The sequence below is a fragment of the Argiope bruennichi genome, chromosome 4 (genome assembly GCF_947563725.1).
Source record: "Argiope bruennichi chromosome 4, qqArgBrue1.1, whole genome shotgun sequence".
In the NCBI taxonomy this organism is placed as follows: Eukaryota; Metazoa; Arthropoda; class Arachnida; order Araneae; family Araneidae; genus Argiope; species Argiope bruennichi.
This window is the reverse complement of record NC_079154.1, coordinates 100,038,334-100,062,166: the sequence shown is the minus strand read 5'-3', so window position 1 is coordinate 100,062,166 and position 23,833 is coordinate 100,038,334. Positions and strand designations below refer to the sequence as shown.

The following is a 23,833-nucleotide window of genomic DNA, read 5'->3' as shown; positions in this document are numbered from 1 at the left end:
AGAATGAAATCATGTGTAACTATTGAATAACAAAAAAAAAAAAAAATCAGCTTAATTTCGAGATGAAAACCAAACTGATGAATCACTTTTAGAGGCTTCTCAAGAGCCTTAAAACATAGGAGGGGATCTGTATTTTTAAGAACTCTTCTATAACTTGAAGTGTCTTATCCAGAATGGGTATTTAAAAATTCTGCAGATGAACCATAAACACTTAAAAGAACTTTGAATTCAGATAATTGGGAAATTATACTTATCCTTTTAGAAAAAAGTGATATTTTGCATCAACAGAAAGGTACAGTCGATATGAAATTCCGAGATCGACGAAACTAGGTTTTTATACAACAGTGTCCGAAAAATCGTGTTTATCTTCATAAAATAAAGTTTTCAAACGGTTTAATTTTGACGTATAAAAGAACTTACACTTTTCTCCATATACCATATTTTCTTAACAGTAACTTTTCTTTTTGATAAGCATGTTATTTCTCTTAACATGATTCTGATGCATCATAAAATGAATTTATCAAATGATAGAATACAGTTTAATTTAAATGAAAAATAGGATTACTACATACTTAAAATTTTATTTGTTAAGTTTTATAGGCTTCAGAAACTTCAGAATGCATCTTTTAAGATTTTTATTTTAGATTTGATTAATCTCCTTTATATTCATTAAATGGCTTTCGAATAACTGAGCGGGACAAATATGGAAACTAAAACAAATTATATCCTTATCCATTATTGTTATTTACCAAATGTGTATTATTACCAAATAGATCTATTCATAAGTAGAAGTTCTTTAATTGTCTTACGGAAATATACAATCTTAAAGTCACTTTGTAAACACTGACTCAAGATAATATTACTCAAGGTTAAACCTCTCATTCAGTAATTTCTGCTTATTGCTTCACGTTTCGAAGCAAAAATTTCCAGACTGTTTGTTTCATCATCAGTATGATTCAGCTTTTTGCGAATCAAATGTTTTTAGTTAGAATTCATTTTGTTTTTAGTACTTCCTTTTTAATGTGTATAACATGGTTTTCTCAATCAATTTTGTTTACTTGTATTATTAAGATAACTGAAAGTTTCAATAATAGGAAAAAGTGAAAAAACAATCTGCCGCCCTTAACTTTGGAATATAAGCGATAAGACATTTTTTAGGGTTTGAAATCAAAATTTAATTCTAAAAACTAGGGATGGAAACAATTTATCATTTATTCATACATTCCACTATTAATTTCGCGCATTTTTAAAAATATTTTTATTTGTAATTAGATTGGAATGCGTGGTTTCTGTGGACATTTCATATTTAATAAGAATAGAGAAATTCATAGAAATGGATGTGTATTTTGATTGAAGAATTTTGGAATATATTTGTTTCAAGAATTAAATCTTGATAAACACTGTAGAGGTAGAAGAAGGGAGGGAAGGTAGAATGAGTAAGCTAGTGTTTACGCGGAATTAAAGTATGTAGGAGGGAAAATTTTCGAAGGTTTAAAAATGAGTTATCTAATGATTTTTAATGAGTTAACGTTCATTCTCATTCACGTATTAAGCACTTATTTAATTTAATTTCTCGTTCTAACATCTCTAGTTCTATGTCATATTCGATTTCAAGTTTAGTTTAGTTTAGTTATATTAACGTTCCGTTGTAAAGCAACACTAGGGATATTGTCATATTCGATTTCAAGTTTAGTTTAGTTATGTTAACGTTCCGCTGTAAAGCAACACTAGGGCTATTTTGAACCGCGGTCAGATGACGACACCTGAGCTGGCACCCCTCTCTCCACACCGCACAACACCAGCGGGAAGAAGTTTGGTTTGACAGATTTAACGTGCAACAGACCCCCTTACAAGACGGTTCTTCGGTGGAATCGGGTCACGAACCTGAAGCCCTACGGCTCACCAGCCGAGACCTTGCCACCAGGCCACCGCGGCCTTCATATTCGATTTTAATTAGCCTTGAAAAAGGCGTCAAAATACGTATTTCATTTTTTGATACTTATGTATTAACCGCATGCCAGGGAATACTTAACCAAAAATATCGCCAAAGACGACATTACAAAATCATTCAAAATATAGATTAATGCCAAATATCTCTATATTTCAGAATTATTGTTCGCCAATACCATAGATGGCATTCGTGGTCTTGTCTACGAACCATAAATTGATGCTCGTGGAGGGACAACCATCTTTTTGGAGGTTTTGAGAAGGCCACAGCCTATGATTTGTTGACATATTCTTTTTGTAAAAGGCGTTCTAAAGGTCACATTTTTGTTTCCATTATATTTGTGAATCTATTATAAATACTACTTTTCTAGAAAATACTTAAATGCACCTGATCAATTCAGTGAAGTATGCAATTTAGTTTTCTTATACTTGGATGTCATTTTGAAAAAAGCAAACGAGTTACTTTACGATGGAACTGCGTAATTTCGAATTACTGCTGGTTGATGAGACAGAAACCTAAAATGATACCTTCCTCTTTAAGTTTCTGTATCATATCAGTAGAAAGAAGTTGAGACTCATAGCACATTATCATATACTACAAGTTCATATGCAGAGTGGATATTATTTGTAGAATCCAATTTTGAAACTAGAACTCATCAATTCCGAAAACAAAATATTACCATTAGATCACAGCGGCCTCTTGATTACGCAAAGTAAAAGCAAAATACTGATTCCAGTAAGAAATTGAAAGACATAAATTAAAAGTCTTCACTTCAGTAAACGATGGTTATGGCAAAATGTTTATAAAGGATATACCAAATCCTCTAATGTGCATTTAGTAACTTTCTACATCTAAATGCCTTCCCTTTCTATCCAATTTATATTTAATTTATTTAGAAGTCATTCTTAAATTCCATTACAAAAAAAGAATATATACTAATAAGTGGGACTTATCGAAATAGGGTGTTTCCCTGTAAAAATGTGATTTTAAAATAATATTTTATAAAGTGTGATTAGTGACAATACTTAGCTTAGTTTAGTATATTAACGTCACTCTTTAAAGCAACACTAAGGCTATTTTGGAATGGACTTCATAATTTTAAACTGCAGTCAGATGGTGAGGACGACACCTGAGCTGGCAGCCCCTCACCCCTTCTCCAAACTTGCAAACTACACCAGTGGGAGGACATTTGGCTCCGAAGGTTTTAACGTACACCAGATACACTTATACGACGGTTCTTCGGCAGAATCGGGTCTCGAATCTGGAACCTTCGGGCGCTAAAGCTGACACCGTATCGCCTGGCCTAATAATGACAATACATGCAAGCAAATAAAGCTATTAAAATATGCATGTAGAAAGAAAAACGAATTAATGCCTAACATAAAGGATGTATGGATGAGAATTATAGCTAAAAAATTATAGCTATTATTATTTTATTTTTTTCAAATTTTAGGAATATATTTTAGAAAAAAGGTTTTCTACACTTCTAGTCATTAATCTACATGAAAAAAATTGTCAGTTTGATTTTTATTGTTATGACAATAAAAAGAATATTGAATACATTGGAGGAAAATATCTGAATCGCAAGGTCACCACTTGCATTTGCAATTCATGTTGTGGTTTGCTTATCTTTGTGAATGAAATCCCGTTTATATATATATATATATCACCTCAACTGTAGATATTTTTCCTTCAAGAAACTTTTACTACTTTCCCTTTCGTTTTGCTAGACTTTCCGGATATTGGATTTTCCAGAATTTCCAATAAGTCAAGAACAGCTTTTTTTTTTGTAACTGGTTTTGGCAACAAAGTATAAATTTCCCTTTCGATTAAGTTTATCTCTCTTTGGACATAAGAAGTTAAAACGTTTCTTATAGCATGAGTTTCATTTACATGAACTGGCATATTGCTTTTTTTTTTAAATACACGCGCAAGAATTTTAATTTAAACTGAATATTACTAAATTTATTGTCGAGCCTAATTTAGTTTAGTTATATTAACGTCGAGTTTAAAAAAAAACAACAAAAACACTAGAGCTATTTTAGGACGGATCGCGTAATTTTGAACCGCGACCAGACGACGAGGGTGGCACCACAGCTGGTACCCCCTCTCCAAAATTCCACACCACATCAGTAGGGGGACGTGTGCCCCGAAGGATTTAACGTGCAGCAGACCTGCTTACACAACGGTTCTTCTGTGGAATCGGGTATCGAACCTGAAACCTTACCATCAGGCCACCTCGCCTCAAAATTTATTGTTGAATAACATAACTAAAAACGATTTAAATGAATACATCACTGATTATAAAACGAATGAGTAATTGTAGCAGTGCTTATCAGCTTCTATAAATTAATTAAAAAATTATTTTATGTTTGATATTTCAATTCTAGAATGAAAAAAACTTGAATTCAACTTGATAATGTTTTTTGACTGGTATATTTACCCTTTAAACTCGGAAAAATAATTCGGTGCAAAAATTATTCAGTTAACACAAGGACTTGCTTACTGCTATAAAAAATATTTATTATAGTTTTAAGTTGAATTTTACCGAAATATTAATCTACATCTTCTTGCCATTCTTGAGGTATTTTTTAAAAATCAAAATTTAAAAAATAAATAAATAAAACGTCAGAATGGTGCATCGCTTTGAATGATTAGTGCGAAGCACCATCCGAGTACAAAGAATTAAATGTAAACTGTGCGATCTAAAATTGGTTCATTGAAGAGAAAGAAAAGAAGCTACATCTATAAGAATTTTTTTATTAGAAAAATTATATTTATGCAAATTGTGTGATGCAAATAATTATTAATATGCAACAATTGACGCAATTAAAGCAATCAAATATAAGATAGAAGTATCAAGCGTAAAATATTGTTGAACTACGACATTCGGTCTACAATTTCAAAACTGTTTTTAGTTAAGAGAAAAATATCTGAAAATTAAAAATAAATATTGAAAAAAAAATGCTAATAATATTTTCTTTTCTGGATTACTTTATTCTCTTAAACCTGTAATTTTACTTCTGCATCAACCAAAAGAGACCGACACTGTTTATCATATTTGAATTAATGGATAATTCTCATGTTGTGACAGTACCCGCTCATAAATCTTATATAATATACACAAATATGAAAGTGGATTAATTATATTGCGTGAGAAGTAGGTATTATTTAAAAAAAGAAAAAAATACCCATTTTCTGTTGGATAATAAAAGGATATACATATAATTAATATCCAATGAAATTAAATGTTATTGCTGTTTGTTTTATCCATTGTATTTCAATTAAACATATTTCCAAAATATTGTCTGAAATTTGTTTTCTGATATTTTTAATTGTTAGAAAAGTTTATTCATTCCCATCGTGCGGAAGGAAATTACTTTGGTTTGTTGCTGTTTCTTTTGTTTTTGTTACATATAAGATTATCCCCATGGAGGACCCCCGGGGGGGCACCTCGGAATGAGGATGAGATGCTTCCGGCATGATGGTTGGATCGCGCCACCCTGGAGGGTACACAAATAGGTGGGGGATCTGACTCCTCACATCGTTGACGGGACGTACTTCCTTAGGGGAGGATTGTACCGTGGTCAGTGATGGACCTTAGGACTCAACCACAGTACCCACCAGTGTTGCTGTTGCGGCGGTCCGGTCATTCAGTTTTATGGTTTAAATCCGTGTGCCTTCGTGGAGGGTCGGAGAGTCAGATGGCTGATTATCCCCCTGGACAGCGCTTCGGTTATAAGAATGAAAAGCTTCCTGTATGGTGGTTGGTTCTCGCTCACACTGCTGGGTGATAAATCGTGTGGCGTTGACTACTCGTTACCCATGACGATATTCTCTCTTTCGAGAAGAAATGTACATTGAGCGTCGATGGGCATTAGGAATCCACCACAATTCTTGCCTATACTATCGAAACGCTCCGATCATTGAAAATTGTTATGTGAATTTGAGTGGATTAGAGTAGTCTTTTATGATTTTGTATAGAGTTATTTCCATTTAGTTTAGCAATACCAATTCTCTGAAAATTTTAAGTTGATTTTTTTTTTTTATTTCTTGTGATAAAGAGCTTTATTTGTTTTTACTCTTTTTTTTTTAAAATAAAGATATTAAATCTTTCAGGATCAACATCTTAAGATTGCTATTAACTGTAACAGATGTTTTTAGTGTATTGAGAAGCATTCGATCCACTGAAACTGATTAGCCTATGAAAATTTAGAGCTATTATTGAATCAAGTCAAGGATGGAATTCATTTTCTGTTGCGTCTCCTAAAAATTTATTGTGATGGGATTATACGCCTATTATGAAACGAAAATCAACTATGCAGAGTGAAACACATTTTGTTGTATAAAGGTTTCATAGAATATTATTGAAATGAAAGATATTCACTGCAGTTTCCCAGTTGTGCTAAATGTAGCTGCGCATGAATACGTTTAGTTTAGTTCAGTTATATTAACGTCCCATTGTAAAGCAGCACTAGGGCTATTTTGGGACGGACCTCGTAATTTTGAACCGCGGTCAGATGACGAGGACGACACCTGAGCTGGCACTTCCCTCTCCACACCACACCAGTGGGAGGACGTTTGGCACGACGGATTTAACGTGCAACAGACCCCCTTACACGACGGTTCTTCAGTGGAATCGGGTCTCGAACCTGAAACCCTACGGCTCACAAGCCGAGACCTTACCACCAGGCCACCACGGCCGCGTGCGAATACGAGACACACAACTACGCATCATGACAACCCTTCCTTTGTTTATTTACTTTGTCTATTTTTCACGTTATTTAGTGATTTTCTATTTTTAAATGCGCATAGAATCAAAGGAACAAACAAGAATAAGGAATAAACATATAAAATCGATAATTAAATTGTTCAGGATTAAGATAAATATTGAAGGTTAAATGTTTCAGACAAGGAAAAAAAACTTGCCATTTAGAACTCCAGGAATCGAACTTATTCTGACAAAGTTCAGAAATCTGGGGCAATATTTTAGCTTTTGTTCTTCTTTTTTAATGCAAGAGAAAGAAGGTGATAAAAAGGTTTCATTTTCTGAAATAAATAATCGCATATGAATTGAACAATCTTTAAAAAGTTGTAGTGGCATTTAAGTAGTTTATAAAATCCTAAGGGAATTGGTTACATAGAAATCACATCATTGATAGTATTTTGTAAATATCGTTTTAATAAAACATTTCCAAGGTACTGAAATGATGCAACAATCTAGCTAGAAGGCACAGTTTGATAAAGTCTTACACGAAATTTTGAAATTAACTGATTTCTACCTCTCTTCAACTCGACATACCATTAAGTTGGATAGACTACCAATTTTAGAACTATACAAGGAATATTTTAGAACATACATTGTAATTTTGAACTGTGATCAGATCAATTGATATTTGAGACTCGCTTTCCCAAATCTCTAAGGCACAAAAACGACAAGATATTTGGCTGTTAACATCAGATTTTAAGTTTTCTGCGAAACCTAATTTAAAATCCAGATATCATCTTCGATTCCAAAACAGAATGCGGCTTACCAGCAGGACACAATGGTAAAAAAGAAACCGCCCTCAGCACACCAGAGCGGGAAAATGCTTGAGCCTTGACCATCTGAATGAATGTATATCAATCCAGCAGGATAAAGGAATCTTGCTTGAAGTTTGAATCTATATTTCGGCACTGAAGTTAAAGCCTTACCAACGGAGAAAGAGAGAGCAAAAGCAAATCGTTGTGAGCCCTATGTGATAATATCCATCTGTTTTTTAAATGATTCAAAATTAAACATCGATTCCGAGGGCCTTAAAGGCCTTGCATCCTTTCGGATAGGCGGGTTGTCGTGGGGCTAACTAAGACTAAGTAATTCTGAAGCTAGTTTTTCAAACAGTTTGGACATTGTGTCATCAAGTAATTCTAATGCAATAAATATTATTTTAAGGAAAGCATACCACTTTAACACATTAATTGCCGCGCTGAATTTCTTACAATGTAATTTATTGAGTTCGACGGTCACCGATAACCTCCAAGGCAATCAAGGTGTTAAGTATCTGACAAATAACAAGCATTTTTACAGTTACACGACATTCGGGAGAGATTAGTTTAGTTTAGTTTAGTTATATTAACGTCCCGTTTGAAGCAACACAAGGGCTATTTTGGGACGGACCTCGTAATTTTGAACCGTGGTCAGATGACGAGGACGACACCTGAGCTAATACCTCCCTCTCCACACCACACCAGCGGGAGGACGTTTGGTCAGGACGGATTTAACGTGCAACAGACCCCCTTACACGGCGGTTCTTCAGTGGAATAGGGTCTCGAACCTGATACCCTCCGGCTCCGAGCCGAGACCTTACCACCAGGCCACCACGGCCCGATTCGGGAGAGAATAAAGGCGGAAATATTTTTATTTTCAAGCGTGTACGTTCTTTTTATAATATATATAATATTTATTGAAAGATATATTAACATTTGAATGGAGCATTTTTTGAATTCCCATTTATTTAATTCTTTTAATAACGGATACCTTTCGTTTCAGTATCCTCAGACGACAACTTTTGGAGGTTTCTATCTCAATAAGGAGTGAGACACGGATAAATGTTCGCATTTACGGAAATTACTATATTGTTAAATGTAAAAATCCCTTCCTTCATCTTTCCTCTCACCCCTACTTAGTTGAATTAAACCCATCCTAGCGCATGCGCAAAGGCACGGAGGGTTTTAGAATGCGCCGACAAAACACTACATCTGCCGCAATGATAAATTACAAACGTTATTAAGCTTTAATTATATAAGGATGATAATAATCTGAGAGAAATGTACAAAAATATGGCAGCAATTAAAAACTTGCAATGAAATATGCATTATATATTGCATGAAAAGATACATGCCTTTTTAAAAACATGGAAGTATATGACCCAACCTTTTCAAGGCTATATGTATCATCCGGTCAATTACATTTTTCTTCGAGAAAATTATATATTTTGACTGAGCAGCTCTGAAACTGCAAACACGCTAGAAGTTGCACCTTGACAACGTCTTTAGTTTCTTATAATACACACGAAGTTCAGCTGTCGTTATGTCGAATAATCGTGACATCAAGACGACCAACAAAATAATCAGGCACGGAAAAAGACTCAAAAACCTATAATGGGATCCATATCTGCCGAAAGTTTCCGAAACGCGCTTATTTTGAGCTAATGGTTTGTTTGACCTTCAAGAATAAACATGTTTTTGGGGAAGAAAAATATTGCCATGATTAATGAAACTTTTATTAATGGTTAAGTTGTCGATTCAGAATTCATTACTCAATTTTCATTAATAATACACAAATAATTGCGGATTTTTTTTAGGTAAAGTTTCCAAATTTTCCATAGAATATTAGGATAAGTTTTTGTTTTTTTTAAATATGGCGTGTTTTCCCGAGGTTATCGTTTCGCGAATATGGAAATTGAAAAATTTTACCAATTGTCAAGTTAGAATTTCCAAAAAAAACCATGGACCAGTATTGTTTGTTTGCAAAGAAAATATTTCAAGCATGAAAAAAACTAAACATTTATCATGTATTTAAGGAAACGCTATATTTTTTAAGACAAATTTTAATGAACATATAATGTAAACGTATTATCATTTTTTGTCAATTCTACAAATATCAACAATGGCTCCAGTTATTTATACACAAAATAATTTAAAATAAATTAAATTGTTGAAATTCTAAAATAAAGGAAACATATTTTTATTTAAATGTAAATGTTTTATAATATGTACTAAAATATAATACTTTTGATTGAAATTAAAATAAAAAAAAACTTCCAACGAGAAATTTTTAAAATCCATAAATATGCATAAAAAATCTGATGGATTCATGACAGTTTTTCAGTTTAAAATGCAATCATTAATGATGATAACAAATGATAATATTAATCATGATATAGTACAATAGTAAGTGATGTCAATATATGATGAAACGGAACTGAAGCAGAATTTATATTTTCTTTATTAGACCAAGAAAACTAAATCGATGAAAAAACTTTATATTATTACCGGAAAAGTATGAAGTCCGCCATTCTATAGAATGCCTGGACATTGTATATAATATTTAAAACTAGCCGGTAATACATGAAACTATCCACATTTCTTTAGCATTCTATAGAATGTGAAATAAGAAACCGGCAAAGAATGAAGCTCATTCATATTCCAAAAATGAAATGGATATTTTGTATACCTTTTGTTCCCAAACTGAAAATGCTATTGAAGGTAAAATAAATTTTCAAATCAATCTGGAAATACACGCCAATTCGGAAAAAAAATCCTCTGCTTCTTTAGGAATCAGTTCCTATTTTTGATGTCGACAAGGCGAGAAACGATTCGCGCAATATATTTGCAGTTGTAATGAGTGTGACAATGGATGATTTCTACTGACTTGGATTATCTGAAGGAATTTTCAAACACGTATATGCGAGATCACAATTCACTTTATGCCTTATGAATTTGCTTAGAATTGGAGATATTCCTAACCAAGGAATTCTTCTCTGGTTAGTTGCAGTTGTTCAGTCCAATGGATATAAACTGTCTTTGCGTGAAAAATGTAATGAGATGCAATTCGAAAGGTCATTAAAACTTACTAAGTTGTAGCAAATAGGTTAATTTTAATTTCTTGTTTTTTATATGAAAATTTTGTTTTCCTTAATAAGAAGGGCATAAATTTTGTTTTGTACAACTTCCATTTTTCTTTAACGTATTTTGAATATTTTTTTTTATAGCACTCTCATTATTTTTTTACAATAACATCACACAAGACCTTATCAGGACCTTTTTTTAATACTTTGTTCTTACACGTAAAACGTGACTATATTTTATGAGAAATTCAAGATGTATAACATATTATTTAAAGAAGCCTGCATACGCAGGATTGATGCATTGGTATTTCAACAAAGGATTGGCCATTCACTTTCATTTCATTTGTTAATAAAAATTCTCTTTTATATATTTTGTAAACTTATTCGCATGTTTACTTTAGTCTAGAATTTATGTTCCTACTATAAAACTATTTTGTCCACTATTGTTCATTTTGCTTTTTATTATTATTTCTTCTTGTTTTTTCTGTATCTTTTCTTTAGGTTTTCCCCACATTTTATTATTTTTTTCCCACTCTAAATTATTTTGTATACTTGTTTTCTCTTTCCTTTAAGATTTTTTTCTTGAATTGTTTACTTCAATAAAATGTTTTCAAAATTGAAATTTTCACTTCTAGTTCTCATGGAGTTTCGTTTGTCAGTTTATATGTTTGCTTCCGTATTGATGTGTTTTTATATTTGCTATTTCTGAGTATGTATTTGATTTTATTTTGCTTCTTTATCCTATTGCTGTTTTATATTCAGCCCTTAATTTTGGTTTAAAAAATTGCTTTGTAGAAATTTTAAAATTTTTATTATACCTATTTATGCAAGCTCGTGCTGTGAAAACATGATGCAAAAGGAGAAGTTAATGCTTTTAACGATAAATAAGTGCATTATATATATATATATATATATATATATATATATATATATATATATATATATATATATATATAATAAAACTGAGTCTTTAATATTTAAATTCTGTATTTCATATCGTGTTTTTTTATATTTCAGCTCGAAATATCCAAATCAGAGAAAAAATAATAATAAATGAAACTTAGATAGAATTCACGGAAGTAGTCCCCCCAAACCTTTCTCGCTCACTCTCGATTAATTTTTTTTTATCCCTTCTTCCCGCATAAAATTGTAGAAATTGTAGACCTTTGGTAAGGCCGCAAATAATTTGCATGGCATTGGTGAACGATAGTTATGAAATATGCATCTTTGGCGTGAATCTATGGTGATAATATACATTCGACGTCTTCTTTGCCTGTCGATTAATATTCAAATATGACACGTACAATTAAACTCATGTAATGTATTTCATTGTTTTAAGTTTTTGAGTTTACATACTCATACCCATAGTTGATTTACCGTTTGACAACGATGATTCAAAATTTGATAGGAATCTATAATTTGAATGCTATACCTATATACCAAATATTATGTATCTAGCTCTTTGTGCTTTGGAGCTATCGAGTGCACTTGTACTCGAACATTCGTCGTATCAGTCAGACAGACTTCTTGTAAATGGATTTTGTTCAAAATGTGAGAAAAATCTAAATGTGGTCGGAAGCATAAATCAAATTTCATCCATTCTAGGTAAAAGTATTTTTGAACTATCGCATTCATATACTGACAGACAGGCAGATGTGATGACAAAAATTCGTTTTTCGAATTCAGGAAAATCTGAAAGGTGAAGATTCGCCATAATGCATCATAACGATTACGATTACAATAACGATATGCATAACGATTACAATAACGATATACATAACGATTACAATATTTCATATACGAGAAAGTAAATCTGTTTCTTTCTACATCGAGCATCAAAAGAAAGGGAAAAGGAAAAGAAAGTATTGAAAAAATAATCCGCAATGAATATTTATAATATTTGATAAATATCCCATCTAAATAGATTTTAAAGCGGGAAATTATTTTAATATTTTTAACAATGATGTTCTTGCATTTCATGATGGTATGACAATTGATGAAATGACAGCTATCAATTGAGACATAAATTTTCTCCTAATCGTAATCGAGGAAAAAACCATATCATTAAAAAGGCCTGCATTCACTTTAATCTGCTATTTAACATAAAAATACGAATTAATAGAAATCCTTTTCCTTCTGCATTCATCTGCTATAGAATTATTGAATTCTAAAGCATTCTTAAGCATAAAATATCATATAATAGCGTGCAGACAAAATATCAAGAAATTATTTCATATGCATTGATTGAAAAATTACATGATACAATAAAGAACTCATGGTGCTGCTATAAAGAAGAAAATTCATAAACAATGCAGTCTCCTTAAAAGCCCCGAAAGCTTTTTTTATTATTATCAAATTTACTAAGGATAGATATCGAAAGTGGCTAGCTTAATATAAATGACCCAATTACAAAGAAAGTGAAACGGCTTTTTAATCTTAGCAGCATTTAAAAATTGAAAAAAGTTTTTAAACAACTAAATATTTTAATATTATACACTTTTTTCAATTCAGTGACAAAAATTGATAATATTTTCGCGATTCTCACAGGTTTTTATTTTTATATAATCATACTTTCAAAAAAGAGCGAAAAGAGCAAAAACTTCCGATAAGACATTAAGTAGGTGTCTTATTTTTTATATAGATAAGACTTTATCAATTCTTTAAAGTGAGCAAATATTTTGGTTAACTTGAAACTTAACAATTATTATCTGCCCATGGATAAATTAGCAGAATGGCGTGAATTGGGTGGAAGAAAAATACTTCACAAAGTTAAAATCCCCGCATTCTAAAATTGCTTCTCAAAAATATGTATAAACACATTGCTTGCCTTTTCAACTTTTAAAACTATTTTAAGCAGTTATTCCCTCATACTTTCTCTACCGAGTAATCTAATCAGAGAATCCATTGCTGATATATCAATGCAAGAAATAATTATTTTTTTAAACCTATCGTTTACTAAATATTTCTTTTTTTCCTAAAGTTTTTCTTTTTATTTATTTATACTGAATAAATACTTTCAGCTTTGAAAGTTGTAATTCAGTATTATAGAAGTTACAAATTTTTTCCTAATTAATTAAAATTTTTTCTGATATGAAATTGTTTAAATAAGTCTTTCATGAAAAGTTTCAAAACTATTTCCCACTGTCTCTTTCATGTTATATTATTACTTTTTTAGAAAATTAAATAAATGTCTGTATATCATTGACTAAACCGTATTAAATACGGAAAATTTTTATTTAAAATATTCTTTTTAGTAATTATAACTTCTATTTATTTTTACTTCGTTGAATTTCTTTGAAAAATGAAATTTATTTTAAAATAAATCATGAAGACACATTTACAAATTTATTACTTTTTCCACAAAAACTCAAAGAAAGAATATAGCGCTCTGAATGTTTCAAAAAGATATACTTTTCTCTATTAAATGCATTTAAAAATACGAATATAAAAGTTCTATGATATAAAAATCCGTTGTTATAAAAAAAATCTAAATTAAATCCTTATTCCAAATAAAATATTGACATTCAAATTTCGTATCTGTGCCAAGAATTATAGTATCATTTTGCTTTGTATATAATGAAAAAATATTTTTATTTCTACATTTTATAATTGCAACTTATATAGTTTTTAATGTCGTTTATAAGTAAAACGTTTTGATGCTACATTTTTTCCATTAATCAAAAAGTTATCATCGCCAACTACTGAAATAGAATAGTTCAAAGTTCATAAATAATATGTTAATAAAACTTAATTAAAAAAAGTTCTAAAGCATTGAAAAGCGGGATATTTCACTATAAGACACACACACACACACACACACACACACACACACGCACGCACGCACGCACGCACGCACGCACGCACGCACGCACGCACGCACACACGCACACACACACACACGCACACACACACACACACACACACACACACACACACACAATGCAGCTGACCACCCTATTTCTTTTACCATTAGCAGCATAATAGTGACAGCTTAGACTATTAACTACGTAATAGTCTAAGTTACGTAGTAATAACGTTAACTACGTAAAGTTAGAAATTATTTAAACGATAAAAAGAAAGTTTATTAGATTAGTTAATGATTTACTGGCGTGTCATTTTTAATTGAAGCATATTTAGCCGCAGTTAGTAAAAATGTATGTGATTTATTTTCTACAAAAAATTATAGAGATTTAAAGGATTGAGCTTTTATTTTATTAAATTAAGATTTTATAAATTTTAAATTGTAATAATCTCAAGTCAAATTTATGAAATAATTTTCTACTATCTCATTTTTTACTGTGTAATTCAACATTTTGAAAGGTATAATATACATTAAGAAGAACACATTTTCGATGAAATGTGTTTTATCATGAATATACAAAACTTGCATAATATCCATCAATTATTTGAGCAACGGCAAGTTATATATATGATCTTTCTTTTAAATTCGGCCACATTAAATTAAAATGAAAAATGCATATAAATCGAAAGGTATTTTATTAGCGTTAGAAAATTATTTGAAAGGGAGTCTCGAAAAGAAAAATATTTTGTATTTTTAAATTGATTGCAGAAACTGAGGAAAGCCATGAACATTTAACGGCAACTTATCTCAAAAGTCTTGTCATTAACATGATTACTGGATGAATCTGATAGCCAGTATAAAAACGGAAATTGACATTGAAAAATCAGTGGAGAAAGGGGGGGGGGGGTATCAGATATCAGCGAAGAAGTTACAGTAAAAGCAGGTTTTCTCTTCCCTGGTAAGTATAGAAATGATGTGGAGTTAAGCTACCCCTATATCGATGTTGGATCATACTTCTAAATGGGTGGCGAGTGCAAGAGCTGCATAGTAATGGGGGGGGGGGCATTTTGAATTTATTTTAGTGACTGACTACGCCGGCCATGTTTCCCTTTACGCTTTGGCATGGCAGGGGTAGCTCGATTTTTGATATTAAAGCACTACCATTAAAATTACAATTAAACTATTTATTAATTAATTATTGTAACGCCACTTTTTTTCCAGCATTAGCAATGTCCAGATGTTAAAAACTATCAATTTGGTATCACCTGATTACAAATCAAAAATACTAAATTTATTGCAAAAATATTTTCCACTCGATATCAAAGATGGAATATCAATTTAACTAAGAATTTAATAAGGTCATGTATAGGTTTTGAATCGAAAGCTATATTTATATGAATAAAAAATCTCGTCAGCATGCAGGAAAATACAAATCGGCCATAAATTAATTTTCTCTATTTCGAATCATTTACAACAAAATCTAATGAGCGGAATAAAACCAAATGTCCTATATACAAATCGTGGAAAGTATAGGGAGATGAATTCTACAAAATAATAAGTAAGCCAAGATTTTTGCAGCTCCGAAATAATAATAATAATAAAAATGTTAATAAATGCACAGCAAAGCATGGAGAACCAATTAAACTAAGTATCGTAGATGATAAAAAATGCACATACAGAAATGAATAAAATATAATTTAAAACTTGCAGAAAAAATATTTTACTAATCACCATCAGGGGCTCATTGAAAAAAAAAAGAATAGCATTTTCAATGTTCTGATCTTCCATGTCAAAGTGGGCATAATTTCACTTACGAATTACATATGCACTGTAAAAAGCGTGAAAAAATGAAATAATATTAATAATTGTTTCTAGTTGGCTGTAGGCTACTTTCTGTAACGAAGTCGCCGCAACATCATCTTTTATACTGAGAAGCAGAGAACATAGGCCATGTTGCTCAAGGAGAAAGAGCCACAGGTTTATTAAAAAAAAAGATTTATTTTCAGCAAGTTTCACTGCATATGCCATTCATTTTTGCAATTTTTATCCCTCTAACTTTAATGAAATTTTGCATATCCATTGTCAGCACGTTCCTTATCATTTTTAACTTGCCGTCAGTTCCGACAACATTAAAATTTCTAATTTAGGAGACAATGTTTTGCAGAATTCATCGTCCCACGCTTTTCACAGAGATTTCATGAAATTTTGTTTCATTTTATTCATTAGTTGTTGTTTTTTTATCGCATATGCAATTAAACGCACAGTTACGCCATCAAACACGCCATCGTGTATGTAGAAAAAAAATTAAATTCTCTACAATCATGAAATGAGACTCGAAAAAAATTGCATTATAAGTAATTAGCAACATCTTTATAATATAAGATATATAATCTGATAATAATAAATTTCAGCGATTAAATTTTATTTTACACGATTGTAAACGATCATATTACTCTAAATAGTCTAGCGCTTCCCACTCAAAATGCCAAATAAGCTCAATCATTTTTGAAGCGTAAAAACGGATTTATAACTTACTAAATTCTACAAAAAGAAAAAAAAAATTATCCACCAAAAGAAAACGCCAAACGAGAATAAAGATCAGAAAATCGTTCTCTTCCTCTTCTAGCAGCGTTCCCACTCTTTCTTTGCCTCATTTCTAATTCCAGGAGAAGTTCATCTGGAGATGCGGTGCCCTTTGATTTAAGAGACAAACGCCGGAGCAAAACCAGCGAAGTTCTCAAACAACCTTCAACAAAAATTTTGATTGAAATGCGGGCAGATAAAGTTTTCCGAGGAACATATTCCAGAATTTAAAAACATCAAAGAGCGGAGAGTTGAATAGAATGTTCGTCTGCCTCCCTTTTTCGGTTTGTGTTAGATTTCGTAATCTTTTTCGGTAAAAGAATTATTAAAGTGTTTCAACCCCATGTGCTCAAAAATGACGAATCTGAAATTAAGTACCAACTAATGTATGTCCTTATAAATGAAAGACATACGAGTCTGAAGGAAAAAAAATACTTTAAAATATAAAAGGATTTGTATTTGCTTAAGACGAATAATACAGTATTACGCTTCTTACGCAGAGTAATTCTGAAATGTCCTGTTAATAGTTGATAGAGATGAAAGGTGTAATTACAATTCCATGAAATTTTGCAATTGGTGTAATAGTAATGTTACATACAAATCATATCATTTCGTGGTAAAACTATTTAAAGCGGAATATATTTATATATATATATATATATATTAAAACTATGTACCATTACTTAAATATTTTCTACTTTTAAAAAATGCATCCTAATTTTAGTGTTTATCTTTTAAAATAAAAGATCTTAAAATTATACAATTCAATTTGTTAAAATGTCAAATGAGGTGTTATTTTACATTAAAATAAATTTTTATGTTAAAATTATACGCCTAGTCCACCTAGATGGATTTTCGATTAGGTAGTCTAGTTGTCAAATTAAACATACAAATTCTATGATTTATAAAATATCAAAATATTTTTAATACTTCATAAAGTATAATTAATACGATTGCTATTTTTTCAATGCGTTCACTTAAATATTGGAATGTTTATAAACATGGAGTATCTGCTTCAATAGATATGGAATACAAACGTTGATGACAGGCATTTGGCGTCATATTAGAAAAATAAAATAAAAGGAATTCATTTTCACAAAGTTAATAAATAATGATTAACCTAAAATAAATCATTAACATGTAAAAATATGTAAAAATGGAAATTAAATCGATTAATTTATTGATAGAGGGACCATATTTATACTGCTTAAACACGCAAAGTATCTAAATCCACCACCGATTGTACCACCAAATATAATGCACTGTAACATTAATGGTACGTTAGTCAAAGTTTAAAATCTTGCTACAAATTACGTATAAACACTGCATATTGATAGCTTATAAAATATGTTCGCTTTTATCTGAAAAGAAATCGGATCAGCCGATGTTAGCGATTTAAAAAAGAATCGCTGACTACAGAAAACAGATTTTTCAATTTAAAATATATGATATCACGTTATGTTTTATATTTGAAGATCATATTTGCACGGATTCACAGAGTCAAAAAATAATTAAACTACTAATAGCAGCTATTCGTTTTATATCTTTTGTAATACGTGTTTGGAATTCAAACGAACTTTTACATTTTATATTTAGAGAAATTGCATGTGTTATGGTAGATTCAATAAAAGAATATTTTATATATAAATATATTATTAATCCATATTTCATTATGTCTCATAATTAAATAGGGAATATTTTATTCCGTTAATTAAAAATAAATAAATCTAAGAAAATTTTATGCAAATACCACCCCGAAAACTCTTATAATTGCTTATTTTCTGCTGCTTTTTTTTCTCAGATTAAAATAAAAGTCCTTTTTAAAGTCGCTGAAGTTCTTTTATTTATTAAATTTTCTTAATTAGTAAGTTTAAATTTTAATTAATTTTTTATTTCTCACATAGAAATTTTATTTAATTGTATGCTAATAAAGTAAATTTAATTTTTACGAAAATTTTGAGAAAAAAATTAACGTTTTGAAAATTAATCCGTGTTTTTTTTTTTTTTTTTTAATTTTTATATCTTATTTTTATCAATATGATGGCCAACATATTAAAATTAATATACTAAAAATAGTAATTGAAACATTATTTATACACTTACATTAAAGTGTAACTCCAAAGTTAAAATCAGTTCACAATTTAAAATAACTCCAAAGTTCAAATCAGTTTACAATTTAAAATCAAAAGCAATTTGCAACAATTAGAATAAATATTATTTGAACCAAGTAAATAAGAACGTCGATTGAAAAATGTTTTAAGACATCTTAGAATAAAAATTTTAATAAGTGAAAAATAAAAGGCATTTTACAATGAAAATGGAACTGTAATGATAATTAAAAGCACAAAAATCTTAAAAATAAAATATATAAATCTTGAATTATCATAAAATACATTCAATAATAATTCAAAGTTATCTAAGATCTGTAAAAATAACGATATAGCGAATCAAACTTTTAAGCATGTAGAAAAATATTATTAAAGTCATTTTGTTCTATTTATATGTAATTAATGCTAGAGTATTAATATTATAATTAGGTAGGTAAAAGAATTACGATATATTCCGATAATTGTTCGAAAAACTCAAATTTTAAGCGTTTGATAATTTTGTTTTTAAATGTTATCGAGAAATATTTTATTATTACATAATTTGGACAATGAAAATCCTAAAAACCATGTTTTTAAAATCATATTCCATAATGGAATATAACTGAAGATTTCAAAAAAAAAAAAAAATCAGTCAATTTTTCAATACTTATTATACTCCATAAGATTGCAAAAGTACATAAAATTACAATGACACTCTAGCACTATGCTTTTTATAAATGCTAAGAATCGAAAATTTATTGTAAAAATGTTCTTTTAAAAATACAAAAAACTAAAAAAACACATACATACAAATCATACAAATGTAAATTGGAATCTCCAGAAAAGCGATTCTAATTATTCTATTATTCAAAAACAATTATACCCTTAGAAATTTTTTATCAATATTATGAAACAATTAAAATTTCAACAATCAGAAAATATCGAATTCAAAACTACAACTTACCTGTGAAAACTTAGACCAAAAACTAGTATTTATGTATCGAAATCCATCCGTCACACAGGAAAAAGTTAAATAAATCTGTCCCCATCTGATAACGCTTTGACAAAGCGCTTTAATCCCACACGTTCACATTCCTGCTCCGATTCTTTCTCACTTTCGAACGAAAATCAACAGCAGACAAATCTTCCCGCCCAGCGGAAAAAATATTGAAGAACTATTTATAAACGCGTAGTCTTAAAAGCGGCGGACGGATACAAAATAGACTTTTTGCGCTTCGCCCAGCGATCTTCACAGCTTTTTTCTTGTTTATTTTCCTTAATCAAAACAAACGATGTGTACGTCACGGTGTCTAGTAGTTACTTACCGCTTGAGAAGTCAAACAATTTGCAATAAACATGGGATTTTTTTAAAATATTTTTTTTTTCTTCTTTTTATTTTCAGGCTAGTTGAAAATTGCTGTTATCCATTGTATTTAAGTATTGAGTTGAAAGAGGTAACTGATTTGTAAAGCTAAAAGACAATTCATAATTATCCTCGTTGACAGGTAAGTTAATATATATGTCGTTATTGTTACAATGTATAATAATTAATCATCCAGAACTAATGTTTTTTCCGTTCGAAGTTGTAAATTGGGATTAAATCTTACTTACAGAGTTACATTCGATAAAAATGTAAGGATTTGGTTAATTTTTAAACTTGTAAATGTCTTACTAATTTATTTATTATTATAATTATTTTATTATTTTAATTAAAAAAATATTTTATTTTATTAAGTAAATTATTATTTTAAAACTTTTCGAGCTTAAATTATAAGGCCTAATTAAATGAAACAGTCAGCTTAAATTTTTTATACTGATAAAGCAATGTAAATAATAATAAATCTTATTAACGGAATATTGAATTCGATCATTCTAGAAGACTACAGATGTATGAAACCTGAAGTTGATGATTAAACCTTTTTATAGATAATTAAAAGTTAATACAATAATTGGTGATTTCTTTTTATTTAACCTTCTATACTTTTAATAAAATACATTTATAAAGAAACGGAAATTTGATAAAAATCTCAAGTAATTATGGGATACAATAATTCCGTTTTGTGAGTTAATACTGAATCTTTGTAAATAATTGGAATTATTTTGATTGAAAAGTTCAGCATTATTAATTTGAACAGCATAAAAAATTATTTCCTATAAAAAGCACACTATGCGACAGGCTACACTTGAATAAAGCTGGATATACATGGTAATTCATTCCATTGCAAATAGTTTTGAAGTTTTTTCATAAGTTTTGCATTTATAAAACGATTAAAATTAATCAAATTATTAAACCTAATTTGAAATCCACCTCCCTTTGGAGAAATGTAAAGCTTTTATTTTCATATTATTTTTAAATTGTGTGGATAAATGAAAATTGATTATTTCTCATTAATCCATATCAAATCATTATTAGTTTCATATTTTTAAATTCTAAAAAGTCACACTCATGCTGTTATGTGTTTTTGATGAAATCGGAAATGAGAACCTTAAAGTATCATATTAGAAGAAAATATATTCCAGTCTAAAATTTAGAGTAAGGAAATACAGTGGTTTGGTTACAAATCTACTATTTTAGATTTGATTAAATTTTTCGGATTAGTTTATATTTTTTATAACAAAATTGCATATATCTAATTTTTGGCTAATTCATCTGTGGTAATTAGATAAATTAGCCAAAGATCATTCCGATTTCTGCTTTTTTGCCTTAATAAATATGAGTCCAATAGCTCAGAAACGTAACAAGGTTGATTAATGAAATTCGGTACATAATTCATTTTAGAAATCGTAGATTTGCAGGAAATTTCCAACTGAATCACTCGCCATTAAAAGTTACAGAAAGCGTACGTAATTTTCTTCACTAAGTTTTAAAGTTAACAAAAAGCATGCAATACTGCAAAATTATATGAAAATGTTGAAAAATCGAACTATCGATATTTATTTTGAAAAGTGAAGTGAAACGAATGGGATTGGTCTTCCCGAAAAATTCTTGCATTTTATTTAATGAGAGGCATAAAATCCTAATTAAAATGATCACCACCAACATTAAACTATGTTCCTTGTATACGGCCGTAAAATCTACGTGTATTCGACTTTTTATTTTCAGACTCCCCGCACATGAGCTTATTATCTTCCATTACATATTAAAAAAATAAATATGCATTTTCGAACCTCCCCCCCCCTTTTTTTTTGAACGATTAAAACTAAAGTTTTACATAGAACTGTCATTTTAATACAAGATCGTATACCAAATTTCATTTATTTAAATCATTGCTTTTTCGAGTTATCGTTTTTACATGCATATGGAATACAAACAGATGATCAAAGATTTGTCGGGTTAGATTCAGAATGTGATAAGGGTTGTCACTTTAAGATGTTAAAAATACATCAAAATTCATTTCATTAAATCTTTATGGTTTCTAGTTATTACGTTCCAATGCATGCAATAATACACTCAGGCAGGAATTTAATTCCTAGATTAATTTAGTTCAAAATTTGATACAGATATTTAATTTTTGTAGGAAATTTTTTCGAGCTGGATCTTTACATTACATAGTTATTCTCTTCACCTGTTCTCGGACATATAGACAGATTTTCTACGTATTTCTGTCTGTTAAATATTCTTTCAAAATTTAACAGAATTCAAAATGATATAAAAATTTACAAATATAATGTAAATACTCTATGCCAAATTTAATCTGTTTAGTCCAAGCGATTTTGCGTTATCGTTTTTATAGACAGACACACTTTATTCTAAAACTTTTTTTTCGGACCCGCCGAGTTCTGAAATGCGGAGACTCGTCAAAATCTCAAATTTTTGTGGATTTCAATACTGCCTCTTTGGATACTAGTAGATAAGAATTTTTTTTAAAAAAGCAAATTATATACAATAATATACATATATATATAGACATTATATACAATAATATACAATGTTATATCAATTTTTCGAACTTTCATTTTACACCAGCGGGAGGACGTTTAACTATTAACGATCTACATCCTAATAGAATCTATCCAGAAATTAGCTTTTGAACCTCGAATAACTTCAAAAGCTAAATTTCGAAGAAGTACTTCAAAGCTATGAACTTCGAAGACGAAGCTGCTACTAGATCACAACTGCTCTTATGATGTTTTAACTTAATATTGCATTTATGCAATTACTAGTTGGCAAGAATTATGGCTACATTTAATTTTATTTAAATAGCACCAATAAAACTTGATGAATGTAAAAATAATTCCATCAAATTATTAGACACTGAAGCCGTGCTATTTTAATTACTTCACATGTGTTCTGTTTATTGTGTGTATGAACCTTTTTATTGGATTTCAAACCCACGACATCACAACACTATTATAATTGTAAATGCCCCTATCACCTATCTTTTAACTTTCACTCTAAAGTAACTTCAAAGATTTTGTTCGTCTTGTGAATTACAGAGATATTCAACACAATTCTTTATCATAAACAATGGAAGAAATCACGAGATTTAATATTTGATGAAATAATAAAAAACAGTTTTAATTACAAGGCAACTATGCAATTTGTTTTGGTTTAGTTATATTAACGTCCCGTTTTAAAGCAACACTAGGGCTATTTTGGGACGGACCTCGTAATTTTGAACCGTTGTCAGATGACAAGGACGACACCTGAGCTGGCACCCCCTCTCCACACCACACCAGTGGGAGGACGTTTGGTCATTACGGATTTAACGTGCAACATACCCCCTTACACGACGGTTCTTCGGTGGATAAGGGTCACAAACCTGAAACCCTCCGGTTCCGAAGCCGAGACCTTACCACCAGG

General features: G+C 30.2%; 1 protein-coding gene across 6 annotated transcripts in view; it reads right to left on the bottom strand.

Moving 5' to 3' along the window:
• The window catches only part of LOC129966072 (calcitonin gene-related peptide type 1 receptor-like), a 461,349-nt gene that overhangs the window by 163,889 nt on the left and 273,627 nt on the right, over positions 1 to 23,833 (bottom strand). For 4 of the 6 annotated variants that reach the window (XR_008784252.1, XM_056080436.1, XM_056080441.1 and 1 more), the window contains exon 1: positions 19,994 to 20,133. The exons of the other annotated variants lie outside the window; for them this stretch is intronic. The gene's annotated coding sequence lies outside the window, so the exon portion shown is untranslated. Of the gene's footprint in view, positions 1 to 19,993; positions 20,134 to 23,833 lie in introns of those variants that run through there. 6 annotated transcript variants of the gene reach the window in all.